Source organism: Natrix helvetica, assembly GCF_964273705.1.
Source record: "Natrix helvetica genome assembly, chromosome: 9".
NCBI classification, from domain to species: domain Eukaryota; kingdom Metazoa; phylum Chordata; class Lepidosauria; order Squamata; family Natricidae; genus Natrix; species Natrix helvetica.
Window position 1 is genome coordinate 10887871 of NC_138560.1, and position 6000 is coordinate 10893870.

The following is a 6000-nucleotide window of genomic DNA, read 5'->3' on the forward strand; positions in this document are numbered from 1 at the left end:
TTCCTGGTAACATCCAACACCTTGGCAAGGAGAAAAATTATACTGTAGGAACCGTTGTCCATTTAAAAAAAAACATGTTAATACAAACTCTTCTTACTAAGTATTCTAATGGATGACAGTGATATTAAACAGTAGGATATTTTGAAATGCCCAGCAGCTGCATACAGCTTGCAAAACTCCTAATGCCATAATGGGAACACACACACACAACCCATTTACTTTTTCCATTCCCTGAACTAGTTGTAAGAATTAGGAGTCTCTCTGCTCTAACTTAATCCAAAATTGATTAGCTAAACCGAGCTTAACTTGAAACACAATTTGCTCCATCAAGCCAAAGGTTGCTTCAGGAAACAGAATTAGCAACAGCAACAGGTTTGTGCAGGTGAGGAACCAGACCTTGAAATACAATTAAAATCTTTCAAATCACTCGCTCTGCTAAAGGCAGATGAGACGCGGCGGCTCAGGGGCTAAGACACTGAGCTTGTCATTCAGAAAGGTTGCAGTTTGGCAGTTCGAATCCCTAGCACCACGTAATGGAGTGAGCTCCTGTTATTTGTCCCAGCTTTTGTCAATCTAGTAGTTAGAAAGCATGTAAAAATGCAAGTAGAAAAATAGGGACCACCTTTGGTGGGAAGGTAACAGTGTTCCATGCACCTTCGGCGTTTAGTCTTGCTGGCCACATGACCAGGGAGAAGTCTTTGGAGAACGCTGGCTCTTTGGCTTTGAAACGGAGATGAGCACCACCCCCTAGAGTCAGGAACGACTAGCACATATGTGCGAGGGGAACCTTGTACCTTTACCTTACTAAAGGCAGAAGAAACTGCAGGAAACTCATGTCCGCTAAGGTTGGTTTTCCAAAGCTCAGTTTAGCAACACTTGCAAATCCTTCTCCCCTTTCTCTCATTCAACTTTTGCACTAGGGTAGCTGTTGTGCCAAGAACTTTACTAGTGCTCCTTGTTACCAGAAGCACCAGAAAAAATGCTGGAATGGGACCAACTCAATCACATGTCTGTTTTCTTTTTTTTTTTAAAGATGCAGGTTAGGAAGAGACAAACACTTGTGTTTTGGAATCTCAAGAAATAGAAGACTCATGTAAAGTGTTTCTATTTGCTAGGAAACTTTCCAATGTGAAACAGAATTTTCTATTAAGGAGAAAATCTGGTTGATTCACTAAATGACAGTCCCACCCTCAAGTTACATCTGCCTTGCTAATTGTTATGCAATCAAGAGTCCAATTATCACCCAGAAATGGCCCAGGCCAGATTGTATACCAGGAAAGCCCTTCTTTTTATTTTTCCCCTCTTTTGCCTCACATAGAGAATAACCCTCTGCAGTCAGTCTGCTACAATTAGAGCACCGCATCCATCTCTCAGACCCCCCAACAGAAGAACCTCAGCATGGGTGGCTAAAGATAGACAAGGCAGGCATTACAAGCGACGCAAGTTGCTAAGCAAAAGATTTTCAGGCAGTAGCTGGAGGTTTTTTGCTGCAAAGTAAGATGCTGGGATTTGCCTAACAACACCCCCCCCCCTGCCCCGACACCCCGAACCTGCCTCCCCACCCCCCACAACCAGGAGTGAATACTGTACTGTTCTCCAAAGCCAAAATGCCATTTAAATGTCAGTCATCTGTCATACGTGGAAAAGCTGCAATTGATTAAAAAGAAAAAATTCCAGGTAAGCCCGCTGTGGCACAGAATACATGCTTTGCTGGGCATCTGATGTGCAGAGCCATCTATCAGGAGCCGATGATGCCATGCTTTCAAGCTAACCATATTCTGTGGCAACACACAGCCTTTAAAGGGACCCCGAGTGGAGGGGATGCAAAACTAGACTGAAGTGCCACTGCTCCATTCAGCTCCTCGCACCCAGTACAACAAACGGGAGAGGAAATCGAACCTCCCAAAAGCAGACAGGAGGTTTCACTGTCCCTCCTCTCCCACCTGGACACTGTCTCCCTCCCCCTGCCCCCAGCCACCCCGATATACAAAGGCCTCTTTTCGGATCGATTGACTTGGGGGGGGGGATAGATTAGAATTCTAGATGCACCCACCCTGTGACGACGCTAAGCCCATGTGTGTCTCTCTTCTTGGCCACTTGATCAGAAATAAGCATCATCCACAGAGGTGAGCCAAGGCTGTAGGCAAATGTTATTTTTACCCACTCTCATTCTCCTCCTTCCTCCCACCCTCGGTCCATCAGGCACAACTCACAAGGTCTCTGGAACCCAGGCTAAGTTTAAAGCAAGAAAGATCCAGATGCAAAAGAGGCCTGGTATCCAAGGGCTTAGTCCTCCCGCGAATTAAAAGGCCTGCATACCCTTTCCCCGGAACACCTTGTCCCTCCGTCTGTCCATCCCCCCTTCCGCCCCACACAGGCCTTCCAGGACAAGCTCAAACCTGCAGGAGGCGATTCAAGGGTTAACCTCCACCAATTGACACCCGCAAAGGTTATTTCAGGCCCTTACAGCAAAGCTGGATCCTATCAGGTGTGCAAGCACAGCCTACCCAAGGGAGTAGCTTCTTCTTCTTCTTCTTCTTCTTCTTCTTCTTCTTCTCTCTCTCTCTCTCTCTCTCCCCAGGCTACCCCGAGAACAGCCCTCCTGAAGGACAACCCCAGAGGCAGAAGCACATTCCCAAGTGACCCCCACCAAGACGTCTACAGTACCAAAATGGAATCTACCCACCAACCCCCTCTGCCCCTCCCCTGGGATCCTTCCCCAGCAGAAAACAGCCACTGCCAACAGCAAACACTCTTTTACAAGGACACAACCCCAGCAGGAGGGCAGGCAGAATAAGCAGGAAAACACCTCTGGATTGCCCATCACCTTACCTTTGCCGTCTGGCTTGCATACCACCCAAAGCCTCCTCTGGCATTCTTTCCACTTGCTTTTCTTTTTGGCCAGGGGGGTAGCGGTGGGGGGAGGAGGAATTGGCTGCCTGCTTTCCTCCTCCTGGAGGAGGCAGGTTCCAGCGGATCTGGCGATGCCAACACCTGTCTTGGCCAAGGGAGGGGGGAGGGGGGGCGATGGGGGAAGATAATTCTTGTCCGCTGGCTTCAGAAGGCGAGTGGAGGGGTCATCCCGGGTGGCGGTGGGAGCCGATCCCGAACCAAATCAATGAGGGGTGGGATGGGGGGTGGGGAGGATTCTGGGGGGGAGGGGGGAGGAGGAGGGGGGGCTGGCATCTACAGCCATCACCATCATAACCACCCCGGCCCAGCCTGCTTCATAATGGGAGATCTGGCCGTTTGTGAGCATGCTCCAGCTGGAAAGCGGAGCCTTTCGCTGTTTATTCTTCGGAATAATAATAATAAAAAATAAAAAAAAATAAAAAAAATCACCCGAGCCGGGGAAGCGAAGAAAGGCAGGCGGGCAGCCGGCGAAAGCTTCTTCCTGACGTTGCTGGACAGCAGGGAATCAATCCCGCCCGGAACAGCCGCAGCATAATCGGATCGGCCGGTTGCTGTTGTTGATTTTTATTATTATTATTATTAAAGGGAAAATAACCAATAATCGCAACTGTGTTGCTTATCCGGATGTTATTCTAGAGGTGATGATGGCAGGGATAACAATAACAATAACAATACCAGCCTTTGCACTCTTTTCTCTTCTCTCTCTCTCCCCCCTCCCTCTCCCCGCTTTCTGTGCTATTTAGGCCTCTTTGAAACGTGGTTGGGAGCCTTTTAAAGCTACAGTACACCGATTGGGAGGGAGGGAGGGTTCTGCTTTAAAGGGGAGGGAGAGCCAAGCCAGCGGGCGCCACGAAGGGCGCCGTGGGTGGTGAGGGGGAGGAGCCACCGCTCACAGAGCCCCGCCCCTTGGGAAGCCAGCAGTCCCGCCGATGCCCGGCCGAGTTGGCTTGCCCGCTGGGCGCTTCCCGGATCGCGGGCACTGGGGTGGTGATGGTGGTGTTTTTTTTTTATTGCATCCGCCGTCCCTTCTCTGACCGCTCCAGCAAGCAACCCTTTCCTCGCCACACGCCTGCTTTGCAACCCGATCGAGCACACAGGCATTCCCGCAAAGACGCTTCGCCTTCTCCTAACCCGTTTTCCTGGCTTTGCGCACCAGATGCAGAAACGCGCGCGCGCACACACACACACAACGGGGGGGGGGGGGGTCATACCCACACAACACTTTAAGCCATTTAAAAAAAAGCACTCAAGAGGGAAAGGAACGGAGTTTTGTCACGGAATCCGAACGGAGCCGCAAGGTTTGTAGACGATCGGGGCTAAGCGTGTCGTGTGAACGCAAAAATAACTGATCTCTCGGGGGGGGAGCGGAATTTGATTTCCCGGAAGGGAGCGGCGAGCGGAATCACAGGGTTGGACCAAGCAACCTGTTAGCTGGGAGTAATTCTCACGCGGCGGAAGGCATAAACACGGGAATCCTGCGGTGCTTGCAAAGGTGAACACGGGTTCGCGCTACTCGCACGCGCGCGGCCCAACTCCTTTTAAAACCTCGACATTGTTAAGTGTGTGCACCAAAACGTTAACACATAACCAGGCTCTTGATTTACCCCGGCCCACTGCATTTAACGTATTTAACATTTCATGTAACATACTTCCAAGTAAACATACTAGACCCAGAGGGATCCGTTTCTACAGATCTTGATGATGCTAAGGAAGGACCCCTAGCAAGGAGTAACTCACGGCGGACGGCGCAACTTCTAAGCAGACGAAGTTCAAGACCAGCCGCGGCCTCGCTACTTACCTGCCGACTCGCCCTAAAGTGCATTACGCTTTGCTTCCGAGTAAACACCTATATACAGTCCTAGTACCCGTAAGCCTCTCGTTTCCCCAAAGGAAGTCCCGCCGCGTTTATTTGCAAAAGATCTCATCCACGATTCCAGTTTTTTTCTCCCGACGCGTCCAATATATATTTTTTTAATTCCCCTGGCCGACAGCGCACATCCTCTCCAAAATAAGCCAAAATTCAGAAACGAGACAGAGAAAAAAAAACCACAACATTCAGCGGGGTCATCGGCCGCTCACCGGCTTCCAGAGAACTAGCGCCTTGAGAAAGCAGCTTAACCCGAAGTTGGCTCCACGACTTAGCGGCCGGATTGGACTCCGCAGCCCTCGCGGGAACCCGTTTCCCACGGCACGCGCGGCAAGAAGGAGGGCTTCTTCGTGCGGAGCCCCCGGCGTGATGGAAACAACACCCCACGCACCCCTCTCCCCTTTTGTCCAGGAGGGCTCCGAGACCCGCTCCCCCCCCCCAAAAAAAAGCCCAGTTTGGGGAAGAGGCTTCTTCTTTCTTGGGGGTCTCCTGCTTGAACAGGGGGTTGGACTAGATGACCTCCGAGGTCCCTTCCAACTGTGATTCTATGACCCAAGCCCGTTACTCACCGCATCCAAAAAGGGAGGCTCGGAGAAACCACTCGCCAAAGGCGACGGAGACGCAGCGCTGCCCAAAGCTCCGAAATCCACGGGCCGGTCCAGAGGAGGGGGAAAGGGGGGCTGGCTGGAGGCGCGCTTCTCCGCCGGCGAGCCGCGAAGCAACCGCCGGCTCAGCGCTCCAGGAGAAGTCCGGCCAGGGACGAACCCACCAGGCGCTCGGCCGCCGGGGAAACCTGAGCGAAGTTGCCGGAGGAAACCCTCCGCTGCTGCTCCTCCTGCTGCTGCTGCCGCCGCCGCCGCCTCGTCTCCAGGGCGGGCGCCTCAGGAGGGCCGCCGCGTCGTCCTCCCCGCCGGGAGCCGCCGAGCCATTGGCGAAGAGGAGACATCCTACATCGAGAGGCCGCTTCAGCTACCGCCCCTTCCCCGGTGCCTTTCAACGCGGACCTCCCGGAGCTTTGGCGGGACGAGAGGGCTCTTGAGCACGTGCAGAGTGCGCGGACGTTCCCTTCAGCCTCGGCGCCCGGGAGCTACCTCACCCCGAGGACAGCTTGGGCGAAGTCCACCGCGCTCCGAATATATATATATTAATACATATATAAAATTTATATGAATATATAAAAAATATAGTTGATAAGAGCCGGGACAAGCAGCCTCTGGGCG

The 6000-nt window shown here is 52.2% G+C and overlaps 1 protein-coding gene across 2 annotated transcripts in view; it reads right to left on the minus strand.

The window, feature by feature from the left end:
- HIVEP3 (HIVEP zinc finger 3) overlaps positions 1-5431 on the minus strand; it is a 187383-nt gene extending 181952 nt beyond the window's left edge. For both annotated transcript variants that reach the window (XM_081962307.1, XM_081962304.1), the window contains exon 1: positions 5350-5431. The gene's annotated coding sequence lies outside the window, so the exon portion shown is untranslated. The remainder of the gene's footprint in view (positions 1-5349) is intronic.
- Positions 5432-6000: the final 569 nt, after the last annotated feature.